Source organism: Schistocerca piceifrons, chromosome 2 (genome assembly GCF_021461385.2).
Source record: "Schistocerca piceifrons isolate TAMUIC-IGC-003096 chromosome 2, iqSchPice1.1, whole genome shotgun sequence".
Classification (NCBI taxonomy): Eukaryota; Metazoa; Arthropoda; class Insecta; order Orthoptera; family Acrididae; genus Schistocerca; species Schistocerca piceifrons.
Window position 1 is genome coordinate 1,039,215,539 of NC_060139.1, and position 24,471 is coordinate 1,039,240,009.

The following is a 24,471-nucleotide window of genomic DNA, read 5'->3' on the forward strand; positions in this document are numbered from 1 at the left end:
ACGCTGCATGACAGACAGGAGCGCCTGCGAGGGTGTACTCAACGACGAACCTGGCTGCACGAATGGCAAAACGTCATTTTTTCGGATGAATTCAGGTTCTCTTTACAGCATCATGATGGTCGCATCCGTGTTTGGCGCACATTGGAAGTGTGTATTCGTCATCGTCATACTGGCGTATCACGCGGCATGATGGTATGGGGTGCCACTGGTTACACGTCTCGGTCACCTTTTGTTCGCATTGACGGCACTTTGAACAGTGGACGTTACATTTCAGGTGTGTTACGACTCGTGGCTCTACCCTTCATTCGATCCCTGCGAAACCCTACATTTCAGCAGGATAATGCACGACCGCATGTTGCAGGTCCTGTACGGGGCCTTTCTGGATACAGAAAATGTTCGACAGCTGTCCTGGCCAGCCCATTCTCCAGATCTCTCATCAACTGAAAAACGTCTGTTCAGTGGTGGCCGAGCAACTGGCTCGTCGCAATACGCCAGTCACTACTCTTGATAAACTGTGATATCGTGTTGAAGCTGCATGGGCAGCTGTATCTGTACACGCCATCCAAGCTCTGTTTGACTCAATGCCCAGGCGTATCAAGGCCGTTATTACGGCCAGATGTGGTTGTTCTGGGTACTGTTTCCTCAGGATCTATGCACCCAAACTGCGTGAAAATGTAATCACATGTCAGTTCTAGTATAATATATTCGTCCAATGAATACCTATTTATCATCTGCATTTCTTCCTGGTGTAGCAATTTTAATGGCCAGTAGCGTAAAAAAAATAGCTTTTGGGATTACCCTCGTACATGTACATGTAGGTACTGGCTCGCGCGACGCCTCCCATGCGCTTCCGTCGACTGCTAGCCGGCTTCGTTGCACAGGGAGCTTCGCACGTTCTCCATCGTAGCCCCGCTGCTATTTTCTTGTCAAGTGTTCTGACTGCTACCTGCGATGCCCAATCAAGACTCCTTTCTGTCGTCTGACGTCACAGCCTGCATGGCGGGGTCTCGCTGAGAACGCACCAGAGTGAGGACGTCACAAGGTCCTAGCGGCGCGACCTTCGCTGGACTGCAGTGCGGACAGATCGATAGGAAGCTGGTCGATGCTGCAACTAGGAACGGTCTGTCCACCCTGCTCTGACAAGTCGCCGTTAAAAAGTGTTTGCCAACCATCACCTGGTGAGCTCCTTGCAAGTGGTGTAGGATTTCGCCAAAATACACAGCGGAGCGAAGAAATTTTGTTGTACGGGTGGTCTGATGCGGAGCTCCATGAACAGGACTGTACGATGAACGGTGTGCTCCGAAAAACTTGTGCGTGCACCAGCATTGTGCTCTTTCGGCAGAGATGCGACAGATTGCCATCTTTACAGAGCAGACAAGCCTTCGAACGTTTCTGTGAAGAACCGTGGTCGTCCAGCAATTTAGCGCCTAGTGGTAGTTTCCACCTTGCTCCTACCTCTTTCCGTAGACGTTCACGACAGTACCACGTGAACATTCGACCAGCTTCGCTGTTTTCGAGATACTCGTTCGCAGGCTCTGGGTAACAATAATCTGCCCTTTGTCAAAGTCGCTTATCTCAATGGCTTTCCCCATTTGCATCCCATATTTTCGGTTGGGTGCTCCCTGGTCCGTCTCTGCTCCGCTTAGGTACTTTTGTTAGCAGCGTCACGTTCTCGCAAGCCACCAGGTGGCATCGAACGTAGAAGCAGTGGGCAAATGCTTTGGCTTATCAGAGTCTTTAGGCGCTCAAATTACCCAGACTATCTTCATCCAGTATTTGAGAATTAGAGCACTTAGTGACTTCCAACAACTTTTACACATAATTTCAGACCATTCCGAAACTTTTTCAGCTTGACTTCCCCTCCCCCCCCCCCCCCCACGAAATAATGAAAGGGGAAATTTTGACGCTTACTAAATTTTCGCGGTTTGTACATTACAACTGTGACATCAGAAATTACTTTTTAATTTATTACTTGTTTGAAACTTCCTGGCAGATTAAAACCGTATGCCGGACCGAGACTCGAACTCGAGACATTTGCCTTTCGCGGGCAAGTGCTCTACCAACTGAGCCACCCAAGCACGACTCACGCCCCGTCCTCACAGCTTTACTTCCGCCAGTACCTCGTCTCCTACCTTCCAAACTTTACAGAAGCTCTACTGCGAACCTTGGAGAACTAGCACTCCTGAAAGAAAGGATATTGCGGAGACATGGCTTAGCCACAGCCTGGGGGATGTTTCCAGAACGAGATTTTCACTCTGCAGCGGAGTGTGCGCTGATATGCGACTTCCTGGCACGTTAAAACTGTGCGCCGGACCGAGACTCGAAGTTGGTAGAGCACTTGCCCGCGAAAGGCAAAGGTCCCGAGTTCGAGTCTCGGTCTGACACACAGTTTAATCTGCCAGGAAGTTTCATATCGGCGCACACTCCGCTGCAGAGTGAAAATCTCATTCTATTACTTGTTTACTACTAACTCTATTTGCAACAAATTTGCAGACAGTAACCATTACACCAGTGAATGAACATGCTAAATTATGTCAGTATATGATACATAGTTGAGGAAATAAAGTTTTTTTTCCTTTTTGATTGGTCTATGGGTGAATAATCCGACATTAATAAAACCTACATTATTAGGGTTTTGCGCCTTCAGTCATAAAGATGACTACTGTAAAAAATTAACACATTAACTAATTTGTAAAGTAATAACAGGTATGAAGATGTTTTATACGTGATTGTTCTATTCTTTTAAGAAATCAAATGGCTCTGAGCACTATGGAACTTAACATCTGAGGTCGTCAGTCCCCTAGACTTAGAACTACTTCAACCTAACTAACCTAAGGACATCAAACACATACATACCCGAGGCAGGATTCGAACCTGCGACCGTAGTAGCAGCGCGGTTTCGCAATGAAGCGCCTAGGACCGCTCGGGCACAGCGGCCGGCTCTTTTAAGATCTATGGGTGGGGTCGCGGTTACTGGTGATGATGTAATTGATTATCAGACGTTTATTGAAACGTTTTAGAAGCTCGCAATTTGATTATGTTAACATTTACGTATAATATACCATATAAGCGTAGTCACCCCCTATAAATTTTCCAACCAGTTTTTGACATCGTGCTGCTTTTGACGTCATTGAAATACAATGTCGTTCTGTTACATCAAGTTGAATTGGAAAATAGTTTTCTGTGACATCAGTGTCGACCGCAAAAATGAATCGCGCCTCATAGCTTTACATCGAAAAAAAAAAGTGTGTGAAAACAATGCGCCCTGAAAGCTACGTGAATTAGCACACCGCTTCCGGGATTCGGGGAGGTACGCCGGCCTAGATACAGCCCGCCCGGTGGCTTAATGACGAGAGCCAGTATGTTGGCCAGCCTGGATGATCCGCACATCCGACTAGGCGAATACCGGGCTGGTACCCACGTCCCACATAAGTTACACGGTTCGCAAACATTTACACAACGATGGCACACTTCCGTATGGAATAACACTAGACGCAGACATATGGGGTAGACAAATTCCATCCCTCGGCCCCGCGAGGGGGGGAGGGGGGGAATGACGGTGGGAGGAGGATGGGGAGGGGAGACTCTACATTACCAAAGCCAATAATTAACATGTCGGCGCCGTGGAGATACAGGATAAAGTCCACGAAAAAAAAGCTTTCAAAACGAAAAATCATGTACTATTCCATGACACCCAGTGAGGATGTCTTGTTAAAAGCCGAAAGGTGCCTCAGCGAATAAATAACATTCGGTTTGTTTTTTTTTTTTGTCTGAAGGTAGTGAGGTTTAAAGTGGCACGGACAATGAGGTTCCCTGTCCTGTGTACGGGCCGGCGGTGACGTCTGTTTGTAGAGGCACTCGCGCGGTACAGGGAACGGAGAGCTCGCCTTGCGTGCGCCTCCCAAACAAACACACACGGACTCGTGTGTGAGGAGTCGTAGCCGCCTCGCCCGTGGACCATTGTTAGGCGAGCGGCTATCAGTACAGATGGGCGGGACACGACACGGGCAAACAGCTCCGCCGCGACCAAACGTCCAAAGTCAGCACGGCCCTCTTCTTGTGTGACTGCCCCGTGTGTGTGTGTGTGTGTGTGTGTGTGTGTGTGTGTGTGTGTGTGTGTGCGCGCGCGCTCGTGCTCTCGCATTCGTTTAAAATTTTCCGCCGCTAACAAAATTTTAATAGCCACTATTGAGGAATCTAGGAAACAGACTCCCACTCCCTACATATTGTCCCTGTACGGACTGCTGAGACAAGATTTAATACAAATACAGAACGCACAGTGGAGCTTACGCAATCATTCTTCTTGCGCTCCCTACGTAATAGAACGGCATGAAGCCCTAATGACTACCTTTATGTACCCCTTTTAAGTACCCATGAATATAGATTATTCGACCATGGTATTTGTTTCTCAATGCTTTTAATGATCTGATGATGGCAGCAGGCCGAAACTCGTACAGTGTAACATCTACATTTATACTCCGCAAGCTACCTGACGGTGTGTGGCGGAGGGTACTTTGAGTACCTCTATCGGTTCTCCTTTCTATTCCAGTCTCGTATTGTTCGTGGAAAGAAGGATTGTCAGTATGCCTCTGCGTGGGCTCCAATCTCTCTGATTTTATCCTCATGGTCTCTTGGTCTCTTTGCGAGATATACGTAGAAGGGAGCAATATACTGCTTGACTCTTCGGTGAACGTATGTTCTCGAAATTTCAACAAAAGCCCGTACCGAGCTACTGAGCGTCTCTCCTGCAGAGTCTTCCACTGGAGTTTGTCTATAATCTCCGTAACGCTTTCGCGATTACTAAATGATCCTGTAACGAAGCGCGCTGCCCTCCGTTGGATCTTCTCTATCTCTTCTATCAACCCCATCTGGTACGGATCTCACACTGGTGAGCCGTATTCAAGCAGTATTCAAGCAGTGGGCGAACAAGTGTACTGTAACCTACTTCCTTTGTTTTCGGATTGCATTTCCTTAGGATTCTTCCAATCAATCTCAGTCTGGCATCTACTTTACCGACGATCAACTTTATATGATCATTCCATTTTAAATCACTCCTAATGCGTACTCCCAGATAATTTATGGAATTAACTGCTTCCAGTTGCTGACCTGCTATTTCGTAGCTAAATGATAAGGGATCTATCTTTCTATGTATTCGCAGCACATTACACTTGTCTACATTGAGATTCAATTGCCATTCCCTGCACCATGCGTCAATTCGCTGCAGATCCTCTTGCATTTCAGTACAATTTTCCATTGTTACAACCTCTCGATATACCACAGCATCATCCGCTAAAAGCCTCAGTGAACTTCCGATGTTATCCACAAGGTCATTTATGTATATCGTGAATAGCAACGATCCTACGACACTCCCCTGCGGCTCACCTGAAATCACCCATTGAGGACGATATGCTGCGTTCTGTTATATAGGATCTCTTCAATCCAATCACACAATTGGTCTGATAGTCCATATGCTCTTACTCCTGTTCATCAAACGACTGTGCGAAACTGTTTCGAACGCCTTGCGGAAGTTAAGAAACACGGCATCTACCTGGGAACCCGTGTTTATGGCCCTCTGAGTCTCGTGGACGAATAGCGCGAGCTGGGTTTCACACGATCGTCTTTTTCGAAACCCATGCTGATTCCTACAGAGTAGATTTCTAGTCTCCAGAAAAGTCATTATTCTCGAACATAATACGTGTTCCAAAATTCTACAACTGATCGACGTTAGAGATATGGGTCTATAGTTCTGCACATCTGTTCGACGTCCCTTCTTGAAAACGGGGATGATGTGTGCTCTTTTCCAATCCTTTGGAACGCTACACTCTTCTAGAGAGCTACGGTACACCGCTGCAAGAAGGGGGGCAAGTTCCTTGGCGTACTCTGTGTAAAATGGAACTGGTATCTCATCAGGTCCAGCTGCCTTTCCTCTTCTGAGCGATTTTAATTGTGAAAGCAGATACATTGGACAAACAGGTAGAACATTTGATGTTTGATACAAAGAACACAAAAGAGGTTGGAAGTATGGGGCAAACCACTCCACACTTGCAGGACATCTGAGAGAACGTAACCACAAACCAACCTCCAGAGAAGAACACATGAAAATAATTAGAATCAGCAATATAAAACACCTAACGCTGCAAGAAAATTACCATATACAGAAAACAAAATCAGAAAGGAAAACCCTGTTCAATGATCAAGTACACATGCCATACAATTCATTGTTTACACTAATAGATAAAATAATGGAATAACGCTCCCAATAATAATAATAACAATAATAATAATAATATCACTACCCAATATAATAATATACCACCAAATACCTTTTCACTCACTTATCCATGAACATCTCCACAGGACATTGAAACAAAAAGTGAAATCAGCTATCAACAAAGCATTGAACCACTCTCTAACAGCTATTACATTAATATTTAACACTCAAGAACTCAAACCCCCCCCCCCCCCCCCCCCACCTACACTACAAGAAAGAACCACCATATACATTTTGCGACAGAGCAGTTGCACCTTTGAAACAGCTCAGCTCACTGAATTCTCTGGCCACACTTCCGCTCTAGTTTTTCCCAGTGCAAAACATCGGCGAGACATGTTCCAATCCTCTAGTTTCTCAGATTGAATATCATCCTATTTTTGAGTGTCCAGATGTTCTTGACCAACAATTCTGCCATTCAAATAAAAAACATACAATTTGATACGTATTCAAAAAAGTTACAATTTCGCAATGTTATGCTTCAGCCATTAATAGTTAGCAACATATACCAAGCTAGAATATAATTTTAAATTACTAATAGTCAAAGCAGAGTTAACTTTCAGTGTCTTATTCAAGACTGCACACAATGAAGAATGCTATGCGACACTGAACTGTGAAGTTTCGCTTTACGGCAGTTCAGCTACATTCCATCGGCCTATCGTCTGACAGACCACAATTATGACGTCAGCAAAGACTGAATGGCACCGGTACCAAAAAGCAAAGCTACTTCACTCTCTGTTGAAATCTATTCCCTAGAATGACATCTGAACGGACTGTACCAAAGTCGAGTTGTAAAAACTTCCCGACTGGTCTTTGTTTTAGGGCGCAGAAAGAAAGCATGTAGACGAAATATCAGTAAGTGTTATGGACATTTACCTCGTCTCTGTAGCCTTGGTGACTAACGCTCGCTTCTGAGGTGGTGAAAGACTCGTCGATTGCCGGATCGAATCCTGCTGGAGAAAAGGAAAACAAAATTAGAATATCCAGTATTTTCTCAAGGAAAGGACAGGTACTTTATTTCAGTTTGTACAGTAATGTGTTACATCACCAACAACTTTAATCTTGGCACAGTTCAGTGCATCTTTAACCAATACGGACACAGTCTCTGCTTCATTTACTTTACGACGATTCCTTGTCCTAAGAATCTATTGATAATATATCTATTACTACGAGGAGCGGAGTAGGTGCGCAAGGTATTCTTCATCGTCCTTCAGTGTTTTGTAGATGCTTACTGAATTTTACACTTACTAATGCTGGTGCTAGTGCACATGTTAATGGTTGGGTTACTGTGGCTCTAGCTCGTGGTGGTAAAGTGGAGACTGTATCAGGGCTGGAGACTTAACAGCCGAGAAGTTATTGCTTATAGCACATTTCAGATATGTGAAGTGTGTAACAGAGAACGTGGTTCGTCTTACTATATGTCTACAATGATGTTGGTTCTTAGGATGAGGAATCGTCGTAAAGTAAATGAATCAGAGTCTGTGTCCGTATGGGTTAAAGGTGCACTGAATTGTGCCAAGATTAAAGTTGTTGGTAATGTGACACATTACTATAGTAACTGAAATAAAGTACTTGTCCTTTCCTTCAAGGTGTAGCATCTCAATCATTTAATCAATATTTAAAATACGATGCTTTACAAGAAAATAAATTAATTCTCTGGTCCAGCAAGTACGTTTGCTACTACAGACGCAGTGCGGATAATTTAAAATTCAGTCATCGCATATGCGTTTGCCGACTAATTTCCAACTCCTAGGGGAAGAAGAAATTAATATAATTGTCTTTTGAACCATTATTCTGACAAGAGGTTAATATTTGTTACGTGCAATTAAGTCACAATGTTCGAGGACAGTGAAAAATTATGTTCTGGTGAGCATTACAAAAAGCATTGACTTTATTATTTCTTTATCTCTGGCGTTATCGCTAATGCAAAAAATTATGATACTGTTAATTATTGCAAGTGGTTTCAATGAAGGCACAGGGCAGATGCATAAAGAAATAACATTTACGTCACATTTTGTCACAGTTTAGTACCTTTTATTGGTTTCAATGAAGACGCAGAGCATGTGTGTAGAGAAAGAACTTCCTTGTAATATGCTATCTCTTTCTAAATAAATAGTAACCAGTACGAACAGACTTTCAGTCAGTTTCACTTATGTGAATGTAACGATTTATTTTGCTTTTTTTCATATTTTGTGAAAGATTACACTTCGCGTTTTCAGTTAATTACGTATTCACCCAACGGTATCATAAAGAATCAGGAATATTAGAAAGAGAATAAGACGTAGTGGCGTTAAATTCCCGAGCATCAGACTTTACGCCAAAGCACTATATTCCTAACCTCTGGACGCCGTCTCATAGAATGAGAGCATATGACACTGTTTCACATTGATCATTCCGTCGGGAGGGTTATGCTAGACGGTACACTTGATATACTCGGTGACGATTATTGAACTATATGAAATAAAATAGTCGTAACTTCTGAACTGTTAGCTTTAGGACGATCAAACAGGACGTTTGGCCGCGGGGCATGATGGGAATTAGTATGCGCATGAATGGTCTGGTTTAGCGATGCAGCTTGCTTTCATCTGGATGGGTTCGTCAATAAGCAAAATTGGCGCATCTGGGAGGCCGAGAATCCGCATTTCGCGATGGAGAGGTCCCTCCATCCTCAACGGGTGACTGTGTGGTGTGCGATGTCCAGTCACGGAATAGTCCTGGATGGCACGGTGACTACGGAACGGTACGTGAAGGTTTTTGAAGATTTCGACAAGTTGTGGTTCATGCAAGACGGAGCTCGACCCCATCGAAGCAGGAGAGTGATGTCCTGGAGGCGTACTTTGCGGACCGCATTCTGGCTATGGGGTACCTAGAGGCCACTGGTATGGGCCTCACTTGGCCGCCATATTCTCCGGATCTGAACGCATGCGACTCCTTTTTGTGGGGGGTATATTAAAGACAAGGTGTACAGCAATAACCTCAAAATGATTGCCGAACTGAAAACAACCACTCAGGAGGTCATCGATAGCATCGATGCTCCGACACTTCAGCGGCTCATCCAGAATTTCGCTATTCGTCTGCGCCACATCATCGTCAATGATGGCAGGCATATCGAACTTGTCATAACCTAAATCCGAATATCTGTAGTGACGTTGACACATTGAATAAGTGTGTTCGCGCAGCAGTTTGTAACTAATTCACGTTTTTTTCCTACAGTTAAATCATTGTTACCTTGTAAGTCGAAAGCAAGCTATATGCCGGTACCATCATTAACCTTTTCAGTACCGTTTGGACCTGCAGCGCTTGGACAGAAGTATGGAAACACCGAGAGAAACACATGCTTGAAAATAAATACAAATGCTAGTCAAGCCTGCAGGCTGCGCTGTTGCATTTGACCACAAACGGCACCTGTGCTACGTCCTCATTACGTTTCAAGTGTCCGTCGTGGTCAGAACATTGTTCTGTGTTGTTCTGAGTGCTCTAAGTCGGAGCTACGTGAAGTCGAACGGGGGCAAATTAAATTGTTGGTGCTAATATGGTGGTCGCTTCCGTAACCAAAGTATCAGATGTGATTGGTATTTCAAATGGCACAGATTTATACTGCATACAGGGAAATCGGAAAAAGCATCATCCGCTAAGTCACAAGGTGAGCGAAAGTGAGTGTTGAGTGATCCTGACAGACGGTCGTTGAAAAGGGTTGTGACGAAAAATAAAGAGGACAACGGCTGAAAAAGTCACTGCAGAACTACATGTCGGACTCGCGAACCCTGTCGGCACCAAAGCAACACAAAACGAGCTCCATAAGCTAAGAATTGCAGAGCGAGCTGAAATTCCAAAACCACTCATCAGTGATGCAAATGCCCGTAACACGAAAACGTTTTGCCGAAGCGATAAAAACTGGGCTGTGGAGCAATAGAAGAACGTCATTTTCTCGGATGAGTCTTGTTTCGCACTGTTTCCAACTTTTAGCTGAGTTTATTTTTCAAGAGTGAAACATGGCGAAAGGGCAGGGGAGAGGGCGCGGAAGGGGGAGAGGGGGGAGGGGGGGGGGAGGAGGGAGGAGGGGGGAGGGGTAGGGGGAGGGGGGAAAGGGGACGGGGGAGGGGGGGAAGGGAGGGGAGGGGAGTCGGTGATGATTTGGACAGTCATATCGTGATATCCCACGGGGCCATGGTTACTCTCCAAGGTCCAATTACCGCCAAGAATTTTGTGACAATTTTGGCCTATCAGGTACATCACATGGTACAATGTTTGCTTCCCAACGACTATGCTGCGTTCCAAAACAAGGCTCATGTTCACACAACTCACATCGTCCAGGAATTTTTGTGTGATCACGAAGATGTTGGACATTCTCTAGGGGAACATTTCCTTTTTCAGTCAGATCAGATCATACAAAAACAAGATTCGTTGCGCAAATTAAAAGTACAAAAATTGACGTTTGCAGGACACAAACGTTGACAAACAGTTCTTATGATACTGAGTAAACATTCGACAGTGATGCAATTTATTAACTACTCAATTATTTCAGTAACAGTTTCACATCACGTAGCTCTAGTTGTAGTATGATAAATGCAAAAATGGGGTGAGAGTTGTCATGACATCGATGGTGCCCCCTTCCCCACGGATCCGCGCTTGCAGAATCGGCGTGCAATGGAAGATGAGTTAGAAAGGTTATGCTCGTTTTAAGACATCTGGCAATGATGCCACACGCACTCAGATGGCAAAATGAGCGGAGGAAGTCAGAGATTGGAATACACACAAAAGATAATTGAGATTTTAGGGAATAAGTGACGCTCTGAGTTTGAGATATTGCTACATGAGACGGAATCGCAGCGGGCCGCATGATCTATCTACATGGATACTTTGTAAATCACATTTAACTGCCTCGCAAAAGTTTCATCGAACCACCTTCACAATTCTCTATTATTCCAAACTCGTATAGCCCGCGGAAAGTACGAAATGAAGAATGAAATCAGTCAGAAGTTGGGAGAGCCAAGTTTTGATCACCATAAGATTTTTGGAGTGATCCGTCCGTCTCATGGTGAGATGAAGCAAGGCGAATTTTTTGGCGTTTTTCGTCAGGAATACGCTGTGTGTCGGTACGTGGTTCCACCGGTTCTCTCAGTCTCATTGCACTGACTGACACAAAACACCATAAAAACGCCGGTCCACATAGGCATTGATCACAAATATTCCGCGGTACACTTATAAACCTTACATTCCATCCACGGATGGGGGAAGCAAATAGTTAACAGCCAATAACTGATCAAAATACGTCATCACTCCCAGAAAAGAAAGGAAATTTGCTCTCTTCTTCTTATCTCTTGCTCTAAATTAAACGTAGCTGCAGACAATCTCATACACGCCTTAATAGCGTGATCGGCTAACCAGTGGTCTCAAGGAAGAAGTTGGTTTCGTTTAATACCGTCTGGTCACTTCCCTACCGAGAACAAGTAAACGGTCTCAAGGGCATAGTGCACAGGCTACCATCAAAGTTCATTGTGTAGCAGTCAATATTAACAGAACAGCCAGAATTGAAATAGACGATAACACGGGAGATTTACGTAAGAAGACGGAGCGACGGGACTAACATTTTCTCGCTGAGTGAAGACGCTCATCTTTGAATTCGACGAAGTACTACACATTTGTTTAAAATTTCTTTTAGGCCTCAGTCCCTTAGTCTTTCGACGCGGCCGGCTACCAATCTGTCTTTTGTGTCAATAACTTTATCTTAGAGCAGCACTTGTGCCTTACGTTCTTAATTTTTTTTTAACGTATTCCAATTTCCGTTTTCCCTACAGTTTTTACGAGACGCAGCTCCCTCTTGTACCACGAAAGTCGTTCCCCAACGTTTTAACAAATGCGCTATCATCCTATCCCTTCTTGTTAACGTTTTCCAGACGTTCCTTTCTTCATCGATTCTCCGAAGAACTTGCCCGTTTCTCATCAACCCACCTTTCAACATCCGTCTACAGCTCCTCATCTGGAATATACCAATTCCCTTCCGGTTTTCCCACAGGGCGCCATTCCTTTTCATACAGTCCTGTGTTTCATATGTACATTTTCAGAAATTTCTGCCTCAAATTAAGGCCGATATTTGGTACTAGAAGGACTGAAGTTTAATGTACCCTCGGCAACATGGTCATTTGGCTCTGAGCACTATGCGACTTAACTTCTGAGGTCATCAGTCGCCTAGAACTTAGAACTAATTAAACCTAACTAACCTAAGGACATCACACACATCCATGCCCGAGGCAGGACTCGAACCTGCGACCGTAGCGGTCACGCGGTTCTAGACTGAAGCGCCTTTAACCGCACGGCCACACCGGCCGGCCATGGTCATTTGAAACGAAGCACAATCTCTGACTGTTGAAGGACGGGGAGGAAATCGATCATGCTGTTTTCGAAGGAACCATCCCGGCATTTTCCTTACGCAAATTACAGAAATCATGGAAAACCTAAATCTGGATGACTGGTGCCGATGTGCAAACCACTGCGCCACTTCGCTCGTTTTGATACTAGCAGACTTCTTTTGGCCAGCAATTCATTCTCTGCCTGTGCTAATCCGGTTTTTATGTACACCTTGCTTCATCTGTTATTTTTATTGATTTCAAGAAAGCAAATTTCCTTCACTTCGTCTACTTCCTGGTCCCCAGTTGTGAAGTTAAATTTTTCACTAGTCTCATTTTTGCTAACCCTTATTAGTTTCGTCTATTTTCGGTGTACACTCAATCCATATTGTGTACTCATTACACTGTTTATTCCGTTCTGCACTTAGTCTTTCTCACGTTCACTGGGGATATAAATCTCATCACCGGATTTTATCACTGATCCTTTTACCCTGATATTATAATCCCAATCTTGAACTTTTCTTGTATTAACGTCTTTGCTTCTTCGATGCGTAGATTGAACAGAAGAGACGAAAAACTGCATCCCTGTCTTACATCTTTTTTTTAAACTGGGAGCTACGTTCTTGGACTTTCATTTTTATAGTTGCCTCTTGTTTGTTGTGCGTTGTGTATATGCACTTTCTTTCTCTAAGGCTTACTCCTATTTTGCTCAGAATTTAGAAAATCACGCACTATTTTACACTGTCGAATGCTTTTGCTAGCCCTATGCTTAACGTAATAATTTTGTCTGTGTAAAGGCACCAGAGAGGTAACTCTGATGTTGCGCACAATAATGGAAGCAAGCCTTAAGGCTTGTTAAGCCAGGTCACACTACAAATCAGTTAAGTTGTGATGCTCAGTATTAAACAAAAGGTTAACTTACATGCATTTCTTACTATTTTAAATTCCCTCTCTCACATACTTTGCTACGAGAATCATACTTCGGAGGTAGCCATATCTACGTCCACATGTTTTGTTAACCAGTGTTAAGTACTGTCCATTATTTTCTTCGTCGTGCAGAGCATTCCACATCTACACCGTTTTAAAAGTAATTTCGAGCTTCAAAATTTGCTTCACCCCTCATGAAATGTACATTTTGTTGCAGGCAATCCGCAAGTAGAAGTATATAATCATAAAGGTTAAGTATTGCGAGGGCAGCAAATAGTGAACATCATCAGCCAGTAACTGATCAAATTACGTCATCACTCCCAGAAAAGCAAGGAAATTCTCTCTCTTCGTATCTCTTGCTCTAAATGAAACATAGCTGCAGTCAATCTCATACACACACCTTAATAGCGTGAACAATGGTCTTGTGGAAGAAGTTGGTTGTGATTAATACTGTCTGGTCACTTCCCTACCGAGAACAAGTAAACGGTCTCAAGCGCAAAGTGCACAGGCTACCATCAATGTTCATTGTGTAGCAGTCAATATCAACAGAGCAGCCAGAATTGAAAGAGACGATAACACGGGAGATTTGCGTAAGAAGACAGAGCGACGAGACTAACAACAACCTCCCCGTTATCAGGGCTAATGTGGACCTGAAAGTATATGGATAACCACAAACCACGAATAATCCTTAATGATATGTTTTTACCGGAAACTATTTCCTACATTTAAAAAATCACATTTTTAAACACACTGTATTTCGTACCACTTGCTCTCAGTACACTTTCGCAAAATCATCGTCCTTTTTTTTGTTTATCATTGATATTTCCGTGACGACGGTTCTCATTTTCCAGAGACTCGAAAGATCGGTATAGTCAAACGAATTTTATGTTGCATTCTATAATAAATGTTGGACGCATTAAAGTACCTTGGTCTGCACGAGAACGGGTCCCTCGATCGCCTTCGTTCCCTTCCTTCAAGGGAATACACTTTGTTCATTGTATACTTTTAGCTGGTCACATACTGGTCCACTCCCGTAAAACATGAGCAAATGCTAATATGCAGTGTGTTCCTGGAGGAATAGTCTATAGTCAGGGATACGACATGAATGATCAATTGAAGCAAAAAAATCTAGTAAGTAAGGGGTTTCACATAGCGAAGATGAACAAGTGCTCATAGCTTTCCAGGTATGCATTTCAGAGCCCATGTTTACTAGACTTTTTTGTTTCTAATTATCGTTCCTGTTATATAATTGAATATTGACCATTCCTCATCGGACATTTATAAGCTGTTTAAAAAAACTGCTTAATTTCAGGCACGTATCTCCATATGTAGCCAATAAAATGTACACAATAAAAAGGCACTAGGACCGAATTATCCGAATATGACGGAAATCTATAGTTGCGATGTACACATATAGACAAACAAATGATTACAACTTCAGAAAACTTGTATGATTTAATCACGAGAAAGAGCTTCACAAACTGAGCAATTCAATAAGGCGTTGGTCCACGTCTGCCCCTTATGTAAGCAGTTATTCGATTTGGCATCGATTGATAGAGTTGTTGACTGTCCTCCTGAGGGATATCGTGCCAAATTCTGTCCAATTGGTGCGTTAGATCGTCAAAATCCAGAGCTGGTTGGAGGGTCCTGCCCATAATGCTCCAAAAGTTGGGGAGAGATCCAGCGGGTTTGCTGGCCAAGGTTGGTTCTGGCGAGAACGAAGCAGTAGAAGCTCTCTCCCTGTGCGGCCGGGATTATCTTACTGAAATGTAAGTCCAGGATGGTTTGCCGTGATGGGCAATCAAAACGGGGCTTAGAATATCGTCGACGTGCCGCTGTGCTGTAAGGGTGCCGTGGATGACAACCAAAGGGGTCCTACTATGAAAAGAAATCTGTTGCTCAGTTGGTAGAGCACTTGCCCGCTAAAGGCAAAGGTCCCGAGTTCGAGTCTCGGCCCGGCACACAGTTTTAATCTGCCAGGAAGTTTCAAAAGAAATCTGGTTGTCGCCCGTATGGCGGGCACCATGACGTTGGTATCCCATTATTGTCCGAGGCATCTCCAGACACGTCTTTGTTGGTCGTCAGGTACCAGGTCGACGCAGGAATCATCACTGAAGACAACTGTACTACAGTCAATGAGATTCTAGGACGAATGTGCCCGACACCAGTGCAAATGGGCTTGTTGGTGTGCCAAGGTCAATGCTAGTCGGCGCAAGGGGCGCCGTGGGCTCAGCACCCTTTCCGTGAACCGCCCATTAATGGTCCTCGTGGTCAGGATAAATTGTTCAAATGGCTCTAAGCGCTATGGGACTTAACACCTGAGGTCATCAGTCCCCTAGACATAGAACTACTTAAACATAACTAACATACGGACATCACACACATCCATGCCCGAGGCAGGATTCCAACCTGCGACCGTAGCAGCAGTGAGGTTCCAGACTGAAGCGCCTAGAACCGTTCGGCGACAGGGCTTGCTTGGTCAGTGACGCACCAGTTGCACGTCGGATCGAAGGTAATGATGAACCCCGGGTTTTGAGTGTATGTTTGTTTGGTCCTCTTTTTCCGTCGCTTCTCTAAGTTGACCGCTTACTTCTCGACGTTGTGTTCGGCCATGGTTCACCCATCCCTGCCAACATCATCGAACAGTGCCATCCCTTCTGTTCAAATGTCGAGCGATTACCTGCTACACCAAGCAGCTATTTTGAGCCCCACTAGACGTCCACTCTCAAAGCTGACATCTGCGTATATTGCCATAATGAAATTATTATTCTACACCGGAGTGTGCGCTGATATGAAACTTCCTGGCAAATTAAAACTGTGAGAAAGGCAGAGGACCCAAGTTAGACTCTCGATCCGGCACACAGATGTGCCAGGAAGTTTCCTCTGCTTATATTCTTCACGTGCCTGTCTGCGAGGCATACCTTTCGTCCAGCTGAGTAGATGGAACGACATTCGCAAACATTTTATGCCCTGGTATCGACATGACCTCGAGATGACTGAGTGTTTGTGTTGTCCTCATCATTTAATCATCATTCCTGAAAGTGGCGAGATTGGACTGAGCAAAGGTTGGGAATTTGTACGGGCGCTTATAACGGCGCAGTTGAGCGCCCCACAAACCAAACATCATCATCATCATCATCATCATCATCATCATCGACATGTGCGCTGCAGTATCATACATTCATCCACCAACCGCCAAAGTATACAGTTTTGGTTTTTCGTCGATACCTGCCTGATATTCAGTTTGTGGCCAATTTCTGTAACTCCTTCGCAGCTCTTTCTTTTTAAGAGTGTACACGCTTTTATAATTTTTTTGCGGGTGGAGTATGTGTTTTGGGTCCGCGACTATGTCTCATGCTATGAAAAAAAGAGCAGTGTGGACAACGTTAATTTGGCAAATAACGGCAGCGCGGAGAAGTGGAAGGGGCGAAGTGGGTCGTTAAGAGATGAGAGCATGTGGCGCAAATGGCTGCTGCGAGTAGTGTACGTGGGATCCGCCTGCGGCGCTGACATCGAGTGCACGGAACAGCGTTCTGCTGTGCGCCATTAGGGAGTAAGTAGCGTGTGAGTAGGTGGGGTTTACGGCGGTCCGCGTCCCGCCTGGAGTCTGCTGACCTTTGCTGGAGTTGTGCAGGCGCCAGCCGGGCAGCGAGGGAGGCCTCGCGGTCGATGGCTGGCTGGGGGCGCCAGCACCGGGCCAGCGCCGCCACTGCGTAGCTGCCCCCCAGCGCGAGCAGGTGAAGTTGCTCTAGGCTCTACCACATCCTAGAGACGAGGACCAGTCACACAGCCTGACCAAAAGTATCCAGACACTTCTGTGTATTGCGAATTGACCACCAGATGCTACGAGAAGCAGACACGCCAGTGTAAAAGAAGGTGCGGAGTGTTGGATTGTCAGTAAAGTAGAAGCACCAGCAGAATGTGTCGGTCAGAAGAGGTCAGTGACTTCGAGCGTGGACTAGGCACTGGATGTTCCCTGACCCACATAAGCCATCAGGGACATTTTAATCCTCATTTCTATCCTTCTAAAGCTGCCCATTTCGACGTTGCGTGCCAAGGAACAACCACAGCTGAACCAAAACCAGACTTGGAAGGAAAATCAGCATTGGCCGTATTTTGTTGTTTATTGTCAGCAAAATCGATTTTCGGTCACTTAGTGACCATCTTCAGTGCTGTAACATACAATTAAAATTGGTAAGCACTGATATCAAGCTATAACCACAAGCTTAGTTTATGTGATCGCTCTAAGCTTGTGGTTGTAGCTTGATACCAGGGCCTACCAATTTTAATTGTACAGGATTATTACAAATGATTGAAGCGATTTCACAGCTCTACAATAACTTTATTATTTGAGATATTTTCACAATGCTTTGCACACACATACAAAAACTCCAAAAGTTTTTTTAGGCATTCACAAATGTTCGATATGTGCCCCTTTAGTGATTCTGCAGACATCAAGCCGATAATCAAGTTCCTCCCACACTCCCACACCCGTCAGTGAGTTCGAAAGCATCGTTGTTGCGAGCTCACAGTTCTGGCACGTTTCTTGGTAGAGGAGGTTTAAACACTGAATCTTTCACATAACCCCACAGAAAGAAATCGCATGGGGCTAAGTCGGGAGAGCGTGGAGGCCATGACATGAATTGCTGATCATGATCTCCACCACGACCGGTCCATCGGTTTTCCAATCTCCTGTTTAAGAAATGCCGAACATCATGATGGAAGTGCGGTGGAGCACCATCCTGTTGTAAGATGAAGTCGACGCTGTCGGTCTCCAGTTGTGGCATGAGCCAATTTTCCAGCATGTCCAGATACACGTGTCCTGTAACGTTTTTTCGCAGAAGAAAAAGAGGCCGTAAACGTTAAACCGTGAGATTGCACAAAACACGTTAACTTTTGGTGAATTGCGAATTTGCTGCACGAATGCGTGAGGATTCTCTACCGCCCAGATTTGCACATTGTGTCTGTTCGCTTCACCATTAAGAAAAAATGTTGCTTCATCACTGAAAACAAGTTTCGCACTGAACGCATCCTCTTCCATGAGCTGTTTCACCGCGCCGAAAATTCAAAGCGTTTGAATTTGTCATCGGGTGTCAGGGCTTGTAGCAATTGTAAACGGTAAGGCTTCTGCTTTAGCCTTTTCCGTAAGATTTTCCAAACCGTCGGCTGTGGTACGTTTAGCTCCCTGCTTGCTTTATTCGTCGACTTCCGCGGGCTACGCGTGAAACTTGCCCGCACGCGTTCAACCGTTTCTTCGCTCACTGCAGGCCGACCCGTTGATTTCCCCTTACAGATGGATCCAGAAGCTTTAAACTGCGCATACCATCGCGAATGGAGTTAGCAGTTGGTGGATCTTTGTTGAACTTCGTCCTGAAGTGTCGTTGCACTGTTATGACTGACTGATGTGAGTGCATTTCAAGCACGACATACGCTTTCTCGGCTCCTGTCGCCATTTTGTCTCACTGCGCTCTCGAGCGCTCTGGCGGCAGAAACCTGAAGTGCGGCTTCAGCCGAACATAACTTTATGAGTTTTTCTACGTATCTGTAGTGTGTCGTGACCATATGTCAATGAATGGAGCTATAGTGAATTTATGAAATCGCTTCAATCATTTGTAATAGCCCTGTATATTACAGCACTGAGGATGGTCACTAAGTGACCGAAAATCGATTTTGCTGACAATAAAACAACAAAATACGGCCAATGCTGATTATCCTTCCAATTCTATTTGGTCGTGGTGCACACAACAAGCCATGGAGTCGACAATCAAGGAAACCAAACTTACTTCGGTACTTGTGGACAGGGGCTATCGACAACTGGAGGGTGGTTGAAAAGTGGTACCAGCAATCCGGCTAGCAAAATTATTGTGAGCAGGGAGGCTACGAAGAATGGGGTAGAATGGTCGAGCAGCTCCGGACACCACATGTACGGCCAGCACGCCCAATGATGACTTGAATGCGGATGCACACCACACTCTAAGTCTTACGGGAATCGACGAAACGCCGCGAGTAATCACAGTAATTGGCAAGAGGGGTACATCATTAGTGTGTGGATAAGTTCACAATTTGGGTCTGACGCGAGGCGTCCTCGGGTAGTCCATGCATCTGCGATGACCACTGTGTCCGGACGGCGCGGTGGCCAGTGCACCTGCCTATACTCCATTCCCCATATTTAAACCTCACGTAAACATTACACTATGTATTCTTCCACGTTTGGTGGAACCTCATTGGATTTGGCTTCAAGTGGAGCGGAAGCCAAGCTGTTTAGAGTCCAGTCAAGTACGATAACGAGGATACGTTTTATGCTGTGCGTTACGCGTACATCAGCTCAGCGATGATGCCGGCCGGGGTGGCCGAGCGGTTCTAGGCGCTACAGTCTGAAACCGCGCGACCACTACGGTCGCAGGTTCGAATCCTGCCTCGAGCATGGATGTGTGTTATGTCCTTAGGGCAGTTAGGTTTAATTAGTTCTAAGTTCTAGGGGACTGATGACCTCAGAAGTTAAGTCCCATAGTGCTCAGAGCCATTTGAGCCATTTGAATCAGCGATGATGCGGGCAACAGCTTCAAAATGGTTCAAATGGCTCTGAGCACTATGCGACTTAACTTCTGAGGTCATCAGTCGCCTAGAACTTTAAACCTAACTAACCTAAGGACATTACACACATCCATGCCTGAGGCAGGATTGGAACCTGCGACCGGAGCGGTCGCTCGGCTCCAGACTGTAGCGCCTAGAACCGCACGGCCACTCCGGCCGGCCGGTAACAGCTCCACCGGCGCATTTAACTTTGACAGCACTGACCAGGCAAGTGATCTAACTAGCCTGCAATGATGCGAAAAGTTGCGGTGAAGGCGTAAAAATAAACGAGTGGAAAAACAATATACCTTTGAATGTCATTTAATTTTTAAACGGAAGGAAGTAATACATGGAACGCCCGCCCGGTTAGCCGTGCGGTGTAACGCACTGCTTTCCGGGCGGGAAGGTGTGCCGGTCCTCGGCCCGAATCCGCACGGCGGATTAGTGTCGAGGTCCGCTGAGCCAGCCAGTCTGTGGATGGTTTTTGAGGCAGTTTTCCATATTCCTCGCAGAAAGCGGGCTGGTTCCCCTTATTCCGCCTGACTTACACTGTGTCGGCGATTGCTGCGCGAACACTTTCTCCACGTACACGTACACCATCATTACTCTGCCACGCAAACATTGGGGTTACAGTCGTCTGGTATGAGACGTTCCCGGGGTGGGGTTCCACTGCGGGTTGAACCGCACAATAACCCTGGAATCGGTGTGGGACGGCGGTGGAGAGTGTGGACTGCTGTAGCCTGTTGTGAACCACTGAGAGCTACGGCGGGGACGACGCCTCTCCGTCGTTTCTAAGTCCTCGGTTCAATACACAATACAATACATGGAAAAAGTCAGGCGATACGCTTCTTAGGTGACGGGACGAAAAACATAACAGTCTCTCAATCTTAGCTAACATAGTATTGCAGTAAGAAACAAGGGTAATTTTTCTGCATAAGCTATGTGTGGCGTAAAAGCGCACTGCTGATTTTCCATGTAGTTAAATATTAGAAGCCACTAAAGGTATTAAACTCACTCGTCTGGTAATCTCTGAACTCCTTCAATATCAGAATGCAAGGAATACGGTACATTTCAGTACTGCTACGTCGATAACGAGGCGATCTGCAAAAAATCCCAAGCCACCAAAAAATCCACATTTCGTCGACCTTCATTATGACGTGCTGTTCACCATAAAGGCCATCGTGCGGCAGTGACGCGTGTTACAAAGCTTCGTGCATTACTTCCAGTACGTTTGGCAGCTTAAATGTCTTATTTCTCGCGACGAATCCCTTAACTTGGCTCCAGACCAATTCTGTTGTGTTCAGATTGCAGTGTTTCGGTGACAACTGTAAAAAACAGCATTTCTACAGTGTGCTCGACGCGGCGAAAATTGTTTTCCATGTTTCTACGAAGCTTATCACTCTGGCTCGTGTGAGATCACATCTGTCCTAGAAAAAGAGCATATTCAAATAAAGAGTTTTCGATTTTTCATTTTCCTCTAAAAAATTTTGTTTGTGTAATGTTTTCTCAACTTCAACAATCTTTTACAAAATATCGGTAAGTAAGAATGGTTGGTTGGTTTGTTGGGGGAAGGAGACCAGACAGCGAGGTCATCGGTCTCATCAGATTAGGGAAGGATGGGGAAGGAAGTCGGCCGTGCCCTTTGAAAGGAACCATCCCGGCATTTGCCTGGAGCGAGTTAGGGAAATCACGGAAAACCTAAATCAGGATGGCCGGACGCGGGATTGAACCGTCGCCCTCCCGAATGCGAGTCCAGTGTCTAACCACTGCGCCACCTCGCTCGGTAAGTAAGAATGTATATTTGCAATTAAAACCAGAATTTTGCGTGCGATATATAATTAGAAAGTAGAAGACGTGCAATTTTCTTGAAAAATGATGGTGAAGTATGAGTTAACTGACATATATTTATGAATTTCATGTTTAATAGATTTAGGTAATCAAACCGAACCAAAAAAGTTATAGTTTATTACGAGTTTCGAACGGCCGCCCGCAACCATACACGATTAACATTCTACGACGCTATTGTTTACGCCACGCCTATAATTTAAACATGTTTTCTTATGTTTATAACATAGTGCTTCCAGAGAAACGTCAAAGCTGATTTTTCTCTCTAATCATGTCGAAAACATTAAGAGCAACTTGTTGCTCGCCGTTAACAGTGTTCCGCGCGTGTTTCACTCTAAAGCAGGAAGCGTGCCATCTATTTGCACATTATGGATGAACAGCGAGACGCTCAGAGCACAAGTAGCGTTTACGGAGACTATGACTGCACACGATTTTTTAAAATAAAAATTACGTAGCTAAAGTAAGGTTACGAAAAACTTTGATGGCTGTTAATACATAGAACGACTTAAGAGTTTTTCTTACAGTGACATAGTAATGAGATATCTAACACATAAATTGGACCTACTTCCAAAAGTGGAAAAACACCAGTGTACGAGAGCTACGGCTGAAGACCAGTCATCGCGTTTCTGTTTGTTTACATCACGTTTTTCAAATGATGAACGATGTATACTAAGCAGGAGTTCCGGGTTCGAATCCTGGAGCATCACAAATTTCAAATTTACACACTGATGCAAATAAACGCCCACTGGCAGTTGATGTAATTTCCTTTGTGTCTTGATACGTAAAGGGCTGCCTTATCAATAGTGTCTGTTCGTTAGTTCATGTCCGAAAGAAGACACAGCATTTACCACATTTCTGTAGTCAGTGGTAAGCGACGCTTGCGGAGTTGGGAGGAACGACGTCACCGGATAGCTGGATGTCTGCAAACAGGGAATCTGCAATGATGAATCACGCTATACGCTGTGACAATCCGATGGGAGGGTTTGGGTGAGGCGAATGCCTGGAGGACGTTACCTGTCAAAAAATGATTCACATGGCTCTGAGCACTATGAGATTTAACTTCTGAGGTCATCAGTCCCCTAGAACGTAGAACTACTTAAACCTAACTAACCTAAGGCCATCACACACATCCATGCCCGAGGCAGGATTCGAACCTGCGACCGTAGCAGTCGCGCGGTTCCAGGCTGAAGCGCCTAGAACCGCTCGGCCACTCCGTCCGGCCGTTACCTGTCATCGTGTGTCATGGCATCAGTGAAGTACGGATGAGGTAGCGCTACGGTGTGGGGTGTTTTTCGAGGTTAGGATTTGGTTCCGTTATTGCACTTAAGAAAACGCTTAATGCTGAACGACATATACAATCGAAATGAAACGAACTGAAAAAAGGAGGTTAGCGATTGTCTGAACAACTTTATCAAGAAACTGAAGATATTCCATCGCTCGGTAAAGAAAGGACTCGGGGCCAATAACATGCGGCGGCAGTCGTAGAAAACACGTGACCATTTGTCGCCCCAACAATCAGACATCCGCAACGACTACACAGTTCAATCGGCGATGGTCATCGTTGACACTACGATAGACGGCGCAGAGGGTAGAGTCCGCCAGTCCTATGGCATGGATTCGCTGATTAGTTGGATACCACCCACAGGTCACGTAATACCAAGTCTTACGCGAATGAACTTGCCCCCCTTCTAACAGCCGTGTACCGCAAGTCTCTAGAGGAACGGAGGGTTCCAAATGATTGGAAAAGAGCACAGGTAGTCCCAGTCTTCAAGAAGGGTCGTCGAGCAGATGCGCAAAACTATAGACCTATATCTCTGACGTCCATCTGTTGTAGAATTTTAGAACATGTTTTTTGCTCGAGTATCATGTTTTTGGAAACACAGAATCTACTATGTAGGAATCAACATGGATTCCGGAAACAGCGATCGTGTGAGACCCAACTCGCTTTATTTGTTCATGAGACCCAGAAAATATTAGATACAGGCTCCCAGGTAGATGCTATTTTTCTTGACTTCCGGAAGGCGTTCGATACAGTTCCGCACTGTCGCCTGATAAACAAAGTAAGAGCCTACTGAATATCAGACCAGCTGTGTGGCTGGATTGAAGAGTTTTTAGCAAACAGAACACAGCATGTTGTTATCAATGGAGAGGTTAAAGTAACCTCTGGTGTGCCACAGGGGAGTGTTATGGGACTATTGCTTTTCACAATATATATAAATGACCTAGTAGATAGTGTCGGAAGTTCCACGCGGCTTTTCGCGGATGGTGCTGTAGTATACAGAGAAGTTGCAGCATTAGAAAATTGTAGCGAAATGCAGGAAGATCTGCAGCGGATAGGCACTTGGTGCAGGGAGTGGCAACTGACCCTTAACATAGACAAATGTAATGTATTGCGAATACATAGAAAGAAGGATCCTTTATTGTATGATTATATGATAGCGGAACAAACACTGGTAGCAGTTACTTCTGTAAAATATCTGGGAGTATGCGTGCGGAACGATTTGAAGTGGA

The 24,471-nt window shown here is 45.0% G+C and overlaps 1 protein-coding gene across 1 annotated transcript in view; it reads right to left on the reverse strand.

Moving 5' to 3' along the window:
* Nucleotides 1-24,471, reverse strand: part of LOC124775700 (solute carrier organic anion transporter family member 5A1) — a 438,784-nt gene that overhangs the window by 320,109 nt on the left and 94,204 nt on the right. Inside the window, exon 2 of the mRNA XM_047250528.1 lies at nt 7,145-7,221. The gene's annotated coding sequence lies outside the window, so the exon portion shown is untranslated. The remainder of the gene's footprint in view (nt 1-7,144; nt 7,222-24,471) is intronic.